The 13544-nt window shown below is 38.7% G+C and overlaps 1 protein-coding gene across 7 annotated transcripts in view; it reads left to right on the forward strand.

The window, feature by feature from the left end:
* Positions 1-13544, forward strand: part of ARHGAP12 (Rho GTPase activating protein 12) — a 112465-nt gene that overhangs the window by 17503 nt on the left and 81418 nt on the right. The window lies entirely within an intron of this gene.

Genomic DNA, 13544 nt, shown 5'->3' on the forward strand with positions numbered 1-13544 from the left:
GCTCACAAATCTTTACCTTCATTCATGCACTTTTGTGTCTTACGTGTCTAAATATACACATTTGCTTGCCTAGAACATTAGCCTGAAAAAAATGTTGTGTCCGTGGTTTGATTCCCCCCCTTACCTAACTTTGAGATTAGTTTATACCAGTTTGTCAAGTCAAGTGAAATAATTTTAAAAGCAAATGTAGGAAATTGAACTTGAATGTATTTGGATAAGTCTAATTTTAAGTGAAATTGAAAATGGATAGATTTTTGGCCTAAAGCTCTGTTTTAAGATGTATTCATCAAGTTAAGTCCGTATTTGTGAGGCTGCTCTTAGAATTGGTCTGATTGTGATGGAACCAGTTTGTTCTTCCTTTAGCTTTTAATTTTTCTTGTGACATTTTGAATGAAAATAAGGAAAAGGAAAGATTCACTAGAGAAACTTGTGATGTTTGAGATCGAGGCAGTTATATGAAGTAGCAATATCAGTTTACCATCATGTGTCTCAGCAGGCTTCTATTTCTTTAGTCTCTGTGTGATACTTTGACATAGGATATGTAATGTTTCCTGAAATTTTTCTGTTCATGCTCCTTATTGAACTAGTGGGACCTGGGAAAGATGTGTTTTCTATTCCTGATAACCATCACTGTTACTGCACACTTCAAGATTACGTTTTATTTAGGTGCACTAGCAGTCCTGGGTTCTCTTCGTCATGCTCATCTTAAATTCACTGCATGGAACCTCATGGCTCCTAACCTCTCCTGAGCCCTTAACACTGGAAATCCTGTTAGTTCTATCTCTCTAGGAGGTCCTTTTCCTAACTCTCCGCAGCAAGTGTTTTCAAACTTTTTCATTTTTTGAATTCTCTCATTGACCTGCTTTTCCCTGCTCTCTTCTCTTGGGTAACCTTGCCTTCTATCTCACAGCCTAAATAAAAGCTTTGGGATGGAAACTCTTTGGCTTTGGGGAGGCTGTATTGCACAGCAGTTGATAGTGCTGGCTTTAGATTTGGATCTGGTTCCATACCGCTTACCAGCTGTGCCATAATTGGGGCAAAGTACTTAACCTCCGTGTGCCTCAGTTTCCTCATCTTAAGATGGGGATCACGGGGTTGTTGAGGATTAAGTGGGTTGCTATATCTAATAGAGCTATGCCTTGTGCATAAATGCATTATGTATCTATTGCTACTTGATAAATTACTCTCCAGTCTGGTGGATTAAAACAGTAAACATTATCTCAGTTTCTGTGCTCAGTAACTCAGAAGCAGGTTAATTGAGTGGTTTTAAAGGCTTAGGGTCTCATGAGGTTATAGTCTTATGAAGGCTTGGCTGGGGCTGGAGAAACTGCTTCCGAGATGGCTCACTCACAGGGAACTAGTTGTGCCTCTTTACAGGTGCTCGAATGATGTAGACCAGCTTTCCCTCAGAAGGCACAGCCCAAGATGGAACAAGGCATTGTCTTTTAAAAGCCAGCGTCTTGGAAGTCTCACACTATTGTTTCCTATTGGTTACACATTCCTGCTGTATTCTGTGCGGGAGGAGACAACATAGGGGTACGAATGTCAGGAGAGGAGGATCATTGGGGGCCATCTTGGGGCTGGCTAGCTTAGTAAGTATTCAGTACTGACTTACAAAGAGAGCTGTCGTTGTTGTTTTATTGCTATTTCCCCCATCAAATCTGTAAGTACACCTGTATCAGCAGTCCCCTTTCCCCCGCATGCAGCGCAAGCATTGCCTCTCTTATCCAAGGGCAGTCTCTTTATATCTGCTTTCCCCCACTTTTTCACAAACCTTTTGCTGAAGAGTATGCAGCATTGTGCTCATATGGCTTTAGACTGATTATTTACTATGTTTTCTCTCTTATCATTTAAATCTGTTCATGTTTTTCCCATTTTAGTAAAGCTTTTCAACAATACCTTCCCCTGTGGGTATCACTTTATCACCCTTTCCCTTTACTGGCAACTTCTGGTAAGAGTTGTATATATTTGCTTCTCTACATTTCATCATTTTCTACTCACTCCTTAACCTAAAACTTAAACTTCTTAGCCCTAGCAGGGCTTCTGGCTCCAACATTCTACCTAAACTCCTTTTGCTGAAAGATACTCATTGTTAATTAATTTACAGACAATTGAAAACATTTATACATAGTATCATCATCACAGTGAATAAGATTAATAACACACGGCAATTTAAAACAATCCTTTGTTGAGGCATTGCACACAATCCAGTGGAGTAGTCTTAAATGCATGACCTGATGGATTTGCACTTAGGTACGCAGCTCTGTAACTAACCGTCAGTCCTTCCCAGTCAATATCTACTCCCTTCCCCTTAACGTCTGTTAGAATATTTTCATTTTTCTGACTTACGTTGTCAGAAAACTATGCTATAAAATCACAGTCAAGATATTGTCTTTTGTACAGTCTAGATACTGAGCATTTCTGTCACCACAAGCATCCTTTATGTTGCCCTTGGGTAGCCACATCCTCTTCCCTCCCGTGCCTGTCCCTCCTTAACCCCTGACCACCACTAGTTTGTTTTCCATCTTCATAATTTTGTCATTTCAAGAATGTTATATAAATGGAATCTTATGCCGTATACCTTTAGAGATTGGCTTTTCCATTCAGCATAATTCTCTGGAGATTGATCCAGTTGGTTGCGTACTTTGTTTTGTTGTTGACCAGAATTCTGTGGTTTGGGTGTACCACACTTTGTTTCACCATTAACCCAGTGAAAAACATCTAAGTCTCCAGTGTTTTGTGACTGCAAACAAAGCTGCTCCCAACACGGAGCTCAATCCCGTGACCCCGAGATCATGACTTGAGCTGAAACCAAGAGTCCGATGCTTAACTGACTGAACCACCCAGGTGCCCCCTTTTGCCCATTTCCTAACTGGACTGTTTGTTTTTGTACTCTTGAGTTTAGAGAGGTCTTTAGTCTAGATACTAATCATTTGTCAGATACATGGTTTGGAAATATTTTCTCCCAATGTATACCTTGTCTTGTCCTTAACAGCTGTTTTAATCAGGGTTCTCCAGAGAAACAGCACCAGGATCTACACATGTACACACACATATACATACATATAGACAGATTTAATTTTAGGAATTGACTTGTGCTTATGAAAATTGGAAAGTCCAGGATCTGCAGAGTGGATGGTAGGCTGCAAACCCAGGGAAGAGCCAGTGTTGAAATTCAAATTCCAAGGTTGTCTGCTGGCAGAATTTATTCTTGCTTTGGGGGAAATTAGCCTTTTGTTCTATTCTGGCCTTCAGCTGATTTGAGGAGGCCTACCCACGTTATGGGGAGCAATTTAATTTACTCGGAGTCCACTGACTTAAATGTTAATTGCATCCAAAAAACACCTTTACAGAAACATCCAGACTAATGTTCCACCAAATACCTGGCCCAGCTGAGTTGATACATAAAATTAACCATCACAGTAAGCCAAGATCCTAAATACTTCCTTCTTTTCTCCCCCTAAGTTTATAGATTTACATTTTCTATTTGAATCTGTGTTTCATTTTGAGTTTAATTTTTATATAAGGTGTGAAATTTAAGGGTTTTCTTGTTGTTTTGGGGGTTTTATTTGTGCCTGTGGATATCTAATTATTCTGTTTCATTTCATATGTGTGTCTGTCTCTCCTCTAATATCACACAGCTTTGATTACTGCAGCTATGTAATAGGTCTTAAAATTTGTAGACTGACTCCTCCCAATTTGTTCTTCAAAATTGTTTTAGTTATTATAGTAGACTAAATTATAATTCACCAAAGATATCAGGTCCCAATCCCTGGAACATATAGAGGACCCAGAAATAGATCTGTGCCAACTGATTTTTGACAAAAGTGTAAAAGCAATTTACTGGAGGAAAGATAGTGTTTTCAACAAATGGTACTATAATAATGTTGTAACATATCAGTACTTCATTCCTTCTTATGGTGGAATGATAGATTATTATTTACCCATCCATCACTTGTTGGGCATTTTGTTCGTGTCCACCTTTTTGCTACTGTGAATAATACCGGTGTAAACACTTGTGTACAAATTTTTTTGTTTAAGATTTTATAATTTATTTTAGAGCGTGCACCTGCAAGCGGGGGTAGGGACAGAGAGGGACAAGCAGACTCTGTGCTGAACAGGGGGGCCAACGTGGGTCTCGATCCCACAACCTCTCGAGATCATGACCTGAGCTGAAATCAAGACTCAGATGCTTAACCGTTTGAGCCACCTAGGAGCTCCTTGTGTACAAGTTTTTGGGTGGATATATGTTTTTATTTCTCTTGGGTAAATACCTAGGAGTGGAATTGCTAGGTGATAGGGTAACTCTTTGTTTAACTGTTTGAGGAACTGTCAGACTGTTTTCCAAAGTGGCTTCACGATTTTACATTCCCAACAGCAGTGTTTGAGGGTTCCAATTTTTCCATATCCTCTTTAATATTGGTTAGTATCTGACTTTTTTTTTTTTTAAAGATTTTATTTATTTATTTGACAGAGATAGAGACAGCCAGTGAGAGAGGGAACACAAGCAGGGGGAGTGGGAGAGGAAGAAGCAGGCTCATAGCGGAGGAGCCTGATGTGGGGCTCGATCCCGTAACGCCGGGATCACGCCCTGAGCCGAAGGCAGACGCTTAACCGCTGTGCCACCCAGGCGCCCCAGTATCTGACTTTCTGATCACAGCTATCCTAGTGGGTATGAAGTGGTATTAGTATGGCTTTGATTTGCATTTCCCTCATGATTAATGATGCTGAATATCTTTTCATATGTTCATTGACTATTTGTATATTTTCCTTGGAGAAATATCTGTTCAGATTCTCGTCCCATTAAGTTGTTTTTTTAATGATTGAATTGTAAGAGTTCTTTATGTAGTCTAGATATAGGTCCCTTACCAAATACGATTTGCAGATATTTTCTCCCATTCTGTGGGTTGTTTCTCATTTTCTTGATAATGTCTTTTTAAGTAGAAATTTTTAATTTTAATCAAGTCCAATTTGCCTATTTTTTCCTTTTGTTGTTTGTGTTTTTGGTGTCTTTTCTAAGACTCCGTTGCTAAATATGAGGTGAGGAAGATTCAGTCCTACATTTTCTCCCAACAGTTTTACCGTTTTAGCTCTTACATTTAGTTTTGATCCATTTTGAGCTTATTTTTATGTATGGTATAAAATAGGGGTCCAACATAATTTTTTTGTATGTAGCTATCAAGTTGTTCCAGGACCATTTGTTGAAAAGACTCCTTCTTTCCCTCATTGAATGGTCTTGACACCTTTGTTGAAAATCAGGTGACCATAGACACATGTGTTTATTTCTGGACTGTCGGTCCAACTCTCTTGATTTATATGTGCATCCTTATTTCTGTACTAGGCTGTGTTGATTACTGTTTTGAAAGCACAAAGTGTTATTCCTCCTACTTTATTCTTTTTCAAAAGCGTTTTGTCTCTTCAGGCTCTTTTGCAATTCTGTGTAGACTTTAGACACCTTGTTAATTTCTACAATGATGGTGACGACGGCTGGGAATCTCATAAACGTCTTAAGTCTGTAGATCAATTTGGGGAATGATGCCATTTTAACAGTGTTCATGTTTTTTAAGGGCAGGTGTGGTGGTGCTGAATTCCCTCAGTTTTGCTTGTTAAAGAAAGTGTTTATTTCTGCTTCATTTTGCTGCATAATTTCTTTGGGTACAGAATTTTTGTTGGTGATTTTTTTTTTCCCTTAGAGCACTTGAAGTGTTTTACCCACTCTTTGTTTGCATGGTTTCTGATGAAAAATATGCTGTACTTCTTACTCTAGTTCAGGTGTTTTTTCCTCTGGCTTTTTTCAAGCTTTTCTCTTCATCCTTTTTTTTTTTTTTTTTTTTTGCAATTTGTGTATGATATGTTTTTCTGTAGATTTTTTGATATTTATCCTGTTTTCATTTTGAGACCTTTTTTTGACATACCTTTGTGCTCATTGATTCTTTCCCAGCGTGTCCACTCTAGTGATCATCCCATCAAAGGCATTTTCTATTTTTGTTATAATGTTTTAATTTCTGGATTTTTTAAATTCTGTTTTAGCTTTTCCCATCTCTCTCCTTACATTACTTGTTTTTGAATGTTGTCTGTCTTTCATAGTTCATAAGATATAAATAATATTTATTTTAAATTCCCTGACAGTTCTAACATCAGTGCCATAGCTGGTACTTGCTTTATCTCTTCAAATATTGTGTTGCCTTTTGCCATATCTTCTGATTTTTGTTGAAATCCGGACTTGTGCTATTGGGTAATGGGAATGAAGTAAATAGACCTCGAGTGTGAGGTGTTATGCTAATCTGGCAAGGAATTGAATTGTGTTTGTTTGCTCTGATTTTAGGTACCAGAGGCTTTAAATTTCTCAAGTATCCATATTTGGGGGCTTTTCTAAGATTTTCTCATTAATGGCTAGTTCCCCACTAAATCTCTCTGCTCTCTCCCTCATTACTTGGTCCACATAGCTTCCACTAACAGCATGGGGTAGAGGATGGCTTCCTTACCATTTGGCAGTAGTGAAAGTTCTGACTCTCTCAGTAGGGTGTGTGTGTGTGTTGGGGGATGGAGGGTGTCTTGTTACTGTCCTAGTCCCTTTGCCTTCTGTGACACCACTTTTATGGGGGTTTTGGGTGCCTTGTAACAGCCTGGGAAGTGTAAATCTAGGTTACCTGTTTGCCATTGCTGGAGATAGTGGTGGGGACTGTTGGTTTTTTTTTCTGTAGCGTTTGGCTGATGTAGAGTGGTTACGTAAAAAGTTTTCAGTCTTGCTAAGTCTTCCCCTTTTCTGGTCCTTTTGCTAGACAGATCAGGAATTTGTTGGGGCTTTTTGGTCTGTGTCTGTTAGTGTTTCTGGTTTTTGCTGACTTCCCCCTTCAAATCTGGGATATATGAAGCCAAAATTAAACATAGGAAACTCACCACCATGTTGTTCATTGGGTCCTGAGGTCACTAGTTGGTCTCTCTTCTCTCTACCTTTCAGAGTCTTCGTGTGTGTGTGTGTGTGTGTGTGTGTGTGTGTGTGTTTATGTTTTAATGTTTTAATTTATGTTTTAATGTTTTAATTTATGTTTTAATAATTCCTGATCCCTTTCACCTATTTCACCCATCCCCCTACCCTCTCCCCTCTGGAAACAACCAGTTTGTTCTCTGTATTTATGAGTCTGTTTCTGGTTTATTTGTTTGTTCATTTGTTTTGCTTTTCAAATTCCACATAGGAGTGAGATCATATGGTATTTGTCTTTCTCTTTTAGGTTTATTTCACTTATCATTATACCCTTGAGGTCCATCCATATTGTCATAAATGTCAAGTCTCTTTCTTATGGCTGAGTAATATTTCAGTGTGTGTATGTGTATGTGTCGTGTCCCACATCTTCTTTATCCTCTCATCTACTGGTGGACAGATATGTTCCTGTGTTTGTTTTATATTATGTCCAGTGTTTTTAATTGTACTTAGTGTGAGGAATAGGGGAATGTACGTATACTCCTTTTTCCCAGAATGAGAAGTGATTGTTAAGTTTTCAGTGGTACTTTTTAAGTATCAATTTTCTTGACCTCTTAACAGTGTTGTTAGTCTGGTCATCTATGGGATATCCTCTCATCATAAGCTTCCATCACATCCTGTGCTCCTCCTTTGTTGTACTCACATTTATGATTATTTTCTTCCTTCTTGCTAGTCAGTCTGTAATCTCCATGCCATGCTAGTTATCATGCCTTGTCTATCTCTATATATCAAGTGCCTGGTATAGTATCTGGCACATAATAAGTAGGCTAAATGCTTCTGGAATGATGACCAGTGTTTAGCTACAAATACTTCAAGTCAAAGAGGAAAGGGAAATCTAGATTAAGGTCCCAGTAAAAATGCATGTTTCTTTTTGAAAAGCAGTGACCTAGAAGTGCTGTGACCCTTGCCTACAGCATAGGTTTTATCAAAGAATATTAGCGAGATGGAGTTGGAGGTAAAAGGTTTGTAATTCAATACAGAGATTCCAAAATTTGAGTCAGAAATTATAAAATTCAGTTTGGCCCTTCACTCCCAGTAAAATGGATACATCATATTTATTGTCTTCCTTAGAGCAAGAGGTTTTTAGGTCATTTCAAAGTTCATACTAACGGTTGATAAGAATATGAAACTTTGAAAATCAGTATGTTAGTTCAGGGCTCTAAGCCTTTAGACAGCCTTAGAAAAGGGGCTCCTGGGTGGCTCAGTCAGTTAAGTGTCTGACTTCAGCTCAGGTCATGATCTCAGAGTCCTGGGGTCAAGCCTCATGTCAGGGCTCTGCACTCAGCAGAGAGTCTGCTTTCCCCTCTCCCTTTGCCCCTCGCCCCCGCTCGTGCACTTTCTCTCTCTCTCTCAAATAAATAAATACAAAATCTTAAAAAAGCCTTAAAAACTACACATTTTGCTCCTGATGTCTTGTTTGCCCCTCATGATATCACTAATGCTCTTTTAATATATGTCTTACCAGGCTTGAGTATCAGGTTTCCCAGTTTCCTATAGTTATTAAAAAGTATGGTCTAAAACTGGAGAGTAGAAATGGTATGGTAGACCTTTGTCTGTGAGCCTGACAAGATGCCGGAGAAAGGTCAAGGCACAGGACTGACAACCTGACATAAATTTAGGAAGGCCAGACAACTCTAATGCCTAGAATTGTTATTTCAAAATATAATATGAATATTTATGATGACGATAAATCTAGAAATGTTTAAGTTCTAGATTTTTAGGTGGTAGATACATTTATAGAAAGAATATCTTCACTGATAGTGATAAGCTAATGCATTTCTGGCGTTTGAAACCTAATCTTCAATTAATCTGGAAAATTTTATATATGGAACAGTTCATCAACATTTCGAGGTGTTATTCTTCTATACTGGGCTCAATGAAATCAATTCCCTAATTTGTTAGGGAAAGCATTTAAATATTTATTTTTAGTCTTTTTTTATTCCCAGAATGTATCGACTGCTAATATAGATGTTTATTGCATTTAAAAATACGAATTTAACTATACATACATACATATATATATTTATGAAGTAAAAATCATACTGTATGACTGTATGTGCAGTTTCACCGTAGGGAACATTTTAAAAACTATGTGTTATACAAACAATATCTGTTATACACAGAAGAATGCTTGAGGGATGTAATTTTTCAGGCTAATTGGATTTTCTGGTTAATACAGGATTAGGTATAAAAGGTTTCAGTGTTTGTTAGAGATTTTCCTTAATCTGTTTCCACATAGATGGTGCTGAATCTAAAAACAGATATAAATTAGCTTTGTGTAGCAACAACTAATAATGTCCCCTGTCATCCAAATCCTTGCTCACTGTATCTTTTTGTTAAGTCCTCCCCCTGCCACACTGCTGGAACCAGCAGAGTCATTATTTAGCCACATTTAGGCAAAATGTTGAAGTTTTAAAACTATTGAGTGTCCTTAACTTTCCTTTGTACTTTCCTTCCTGAATGACATCTGGGAAATTCCATGTTCTGTTTCTGCTTCCCAAGATTATCTTCTCGTCACATCTTTCTCCTTAATCAAAACAGGAAAGAATAATAGTTTTAAAATTTGATTTTATTTGATTGACTACTCATGTGTTCAGAAAGTCACCGAGCTCTTAGAATATGATGAAAAATACCAACCCTTTTCTCAAGAAATGCACATTTGCACCAAATTTTGTTAAAATTTCAGGATATCCAGAAACCTAGATTCTTCCTTTTTTTTTTTTTCTTCTAGTTTTTGGTTTTTTAGAGTGAAAGCCCATGCACATGCACGAGCAAGGGGGGAGGGGCAGAGGGAGAGGGATAGAATCTTAAGCAGGCTCCAGCCCAGCCTGGAGCCTCATGTGGGGTTCAGTCTCAAAACCTCACAATCATGACCTGAGCCAAAACCAAGAGTTGGACACTTAACTGACTGAGCCACCCAGGCGCCCCCAGAAGCCTACATTCTTAAAGTGAAAGTCTTGGGCAGAGTAATTATGGAGTAAAAATTGATAAATCTCCTTTAGGGAAATTTAGACATAAATGTCTAGGTAGATGGAAATTTGGTAGAGGAGCTTGATCAGCTTGAAACTATATTTGGGTTAAACCCGAAGGCAAAATTGATTGAGGTCTTTTAGGATAACTGGTCTTACTAGGTTCCTTCTGGAACAAAGAGCCTGCCTTATTATAGCATTGACCTGTTTATCAGGCCCCTTCCTCCTTAATTGTTTTTGGTTGTGTGATCCTTTTGAGGATCCAGTGAAAGCCATCTTTCCAAGAAGGTGCCTACACTTGGATCAGTGCGTAGAGTTTCAATGGGCTCACAGTCTACATAAAACTCCTTTTATGTCTACCTTCCTTTCACCTGTTACCTGACCTTTTCTCAGCTTTTCATTTTCTAAGACAAAATAGGGTCTCTCTTAACTTTCTTCTAAACTTTACCTGTCCTTCTACTTTATGATTCCTAATGTGTTTGGCCTTATTTTATTTTACTTTCATTTCCTTTTTTTCTGCTTTAATCCCTGTGATTAATTAGAATTTAGCTATAAGTGGTGGAAACCAACTGTGCCTTGGTGAGGCAGAAGGGAATTTATTGGCTAATGTAACCAGACTACAGAAAGGGTTTATTCCTTGGAGTTAGGGCCTGGTACTGTCAGGATTCCTTTTATTGCTCCCGTCTCTTATCTCTGATTCTGTCTCCATGATTTTGTTATTCTTCCAAACAGACTTCTTCCACGTGGCTATATATGAGTTGCTAGCAACTACTAGGCTCACGTTCTTAGTTTTTGTATTAGACTGTTTTATTTTCTTCTCTTAGTTCTAATTCAGAAAATCTCAGAGAAGGAATTGGGCGCGGCTTGTGACTTGCTTATACTTACGGGGCATGATTGGGCCATACCTAACTGCGTATTTGGAATTTACAGAGAAACCGTTCCCCCAAAGAAATAGTAGATATGCTGTTCCCAGAATAAGGGAGAGGTGCCAGGGAGACAAAATAGTAGTTATCAACCATATCCTCAGTTTCTGAGATTGATTTTCTAGGTCTTCCCACATTATACCTGTCCTGTACTAGGTCATTCATTGACACCAGATGCTCTGAAGACCAGGGAGGGAACTGGCAAGGATGGAATTCCCAGATGATTCTAGTTCAGCAAAGGAAGTTTTGAATATCCAGATTTCAAGTAGAGAGGAGTTGTCTGTGCTATAAAATTGGAACAACAAAATATTCCCTTTTGTGCATATCTTGCCCTTTTCAGATTGTAGCCTCTTTTACTTTTTTATTTTTTTATTTTTAAAAGATTTTTATTTATTTATTTGACAGAGAGACAACCAGAGAGAGAGGGAACACAAGCAGGGGGAGTGGGAGAGGAAGAAGCAGGCTCCCAGCGTTGGAGCCTGATGCGGGGCTTGATCCCATAACGCCGGGATCACACCCTGAGCCGGAGGCAGACGCTTAACGACTGAGCCACCCAGGCGCCCTCAGATTGTAGTCTTTAAAGCCAAAGATTGTGTTCTATTTCTGCCAGTAAACTTTTGACAGCAAATAACGTGGTAAATCTGTATAGTGAAGACAATACTGATTTAAAAGAAAATACCACCTTAATATGATATGCCTATAGGTGACAAGAGGTGAACTTGTGATGAAGAACTGAATTTATATGTCACCTTGGCTGGACCATGGTGCCCAGATATTTGGTCAAATATTATTCCGAATGTTTCTGTGAAGGTGTTTTTTGGGATGTGATTAACATGTAAGTCAGTGGACTCTGAGTGAAGTGATGGACTTTGAGGAAAGCAGATTACTCTCCATAACGTGGATGGGCCTCATCCAATCAGCTGAAAGACTTTATTATATAAAGAATAGACCCTCCCCTCAGCAAGAAGGGATTCTGCCTGCAGACTGCCTTTAAACTTGAACTGCTGCTCTTCCCTTGGTCTCCAAGCTGCCAGCTTACCCCTCAGATTTTGGATTTGCCAAGCCTCCACAATTGCATGAGCCAGTTCCTTAGAAGAGATTACTTTCTCTCTCTCTCTCTCTCTATACACATACATCCTGTTGGATCTCTTCCTCTGGAGAAGCCTGACTAATACACAGGGTGTGCAGCTGATTGCCCCAGGCTTTATCATCACAGATCCAAAAGAAAGACCTGAAGTTCACATGTAAAATCCTTTGCCAGGACATCTCAGCCTAGCTTGAGTAGGTCTTGTGCTCATCTCTGGGCCGGTTACTTTGTTGGGGGTCGAGTACGCTGATTCGTCAGACTGCCTTTTGTGCCAGTCCCTTCACGAAGAAGGTGTGAGGTGTGCAGGGTAGTGTGACTGGCAGTCCCGTCAGAATCACATCATTTGGGGGAGGGCAGATAACCAAAGAAAGGAATGGGGGTGGTGCTAGTACGTGAAAAGGAAAATGCTAGACAATAAGAAACAAAAAATGTTCATATAGCACAGTTATTTGCTATACCTTGGGATAGATCAATCCTTTGGAATAGGGTATCAATATATTAATTTATGTTTCAGAATTTTTGGATACCCTAAGGTCAGTTGCATACAGGTTTTTTCGAATCTGTAGATGAATTCTCATAGACTTAAATGCATGAATATTCTAGTCTGATTTAATGAAGTCAGACATTATGTTTAAAGATTAAAGTCACTGTGTCAGTTGACTTGGGGTATTGGAAATTTCTCTGTCTCTTGACATATATGTGTGTATGTGTATATACACACTTACATATAGTTGTAGTAGGAGTGTAGTAGAGTAGTGATAGAAAATATGGTTGAAAAGATAACATAATCTTAATAGAGCCATTAAAAAATGTGTGCATTATAAATATTCTGTGTTTTCACCCTGTTTTCTTCCTAGGAAAGAATTTGCTAATCTAGGTGACATATCAACAAAAACAACAGATGTGGAAACATTTTTGCATTTTTCTTCAGAAAGTCTCATCTGTATGCATAGAATATCTTTAGCAATTGCTTCAGTAAATGCCAGACAGATGGTTTAGACTCAGAATGACTAACAGATAATTTTATCACCATAATTACTTTGAAGTGTGGTATAGTAACACATAAGCTCAGATTTCTGGAAAGGCATGAATGTGACTTGGTACATTAAGGAAGGAGGTGCAGAATAGGCTTCTAAACCAGAGAAATTTTTGTCTCAGGGCCTTTCTACAAGATACTTGACTTCTGAAGCCCTCTTTGTGTAACCTGTGGTTGAACACTGCTTTGCCTGCTTTTCTGACTCATAGCCGTGTAGAATTTGGTAACTTGAACATGCTTGGAGAGTGGGTCCTAGCTTGATTTCTAATGAGAGATACAAAATAAACTAGAAGGGGTTCATGAAAATAACCACAATTGGAGAGGAAGGTGAGGGGACTAGCCGTTGCTGAGCATCTTCAGTGTGTCCGACACCAGAAGAGATGCTTACTATGCGGTTGCTTCACCACTGCTTTCTAAGGTAGGTAGAGGTGATTTTCCTATTACACTGAAGAAACAATTCTGTATTCTCAGTTTGCAAAGTCAGGGGAGTACTTATATCTTTTAAGAATACTTAAATATTGGGGCGCCTGGGTGGCACAGCGGTTAA

The sequence above is a fragment of the Ursus arctos genome, unplaced genomic scaffold (assembly GCF_023065955.2).
Source record: "Ursus arctos isolate Adak ecotype North America unplaced genomic scaffold, UrsArc2.0 scaffold_30, whole genome shotgun sequence".
Taxonomy (NCBI): Eukaryota; Metazoa; Chordata; class Mammalia; order Carnivora; family Ursidae; genus Ursus; species Ursus arctos.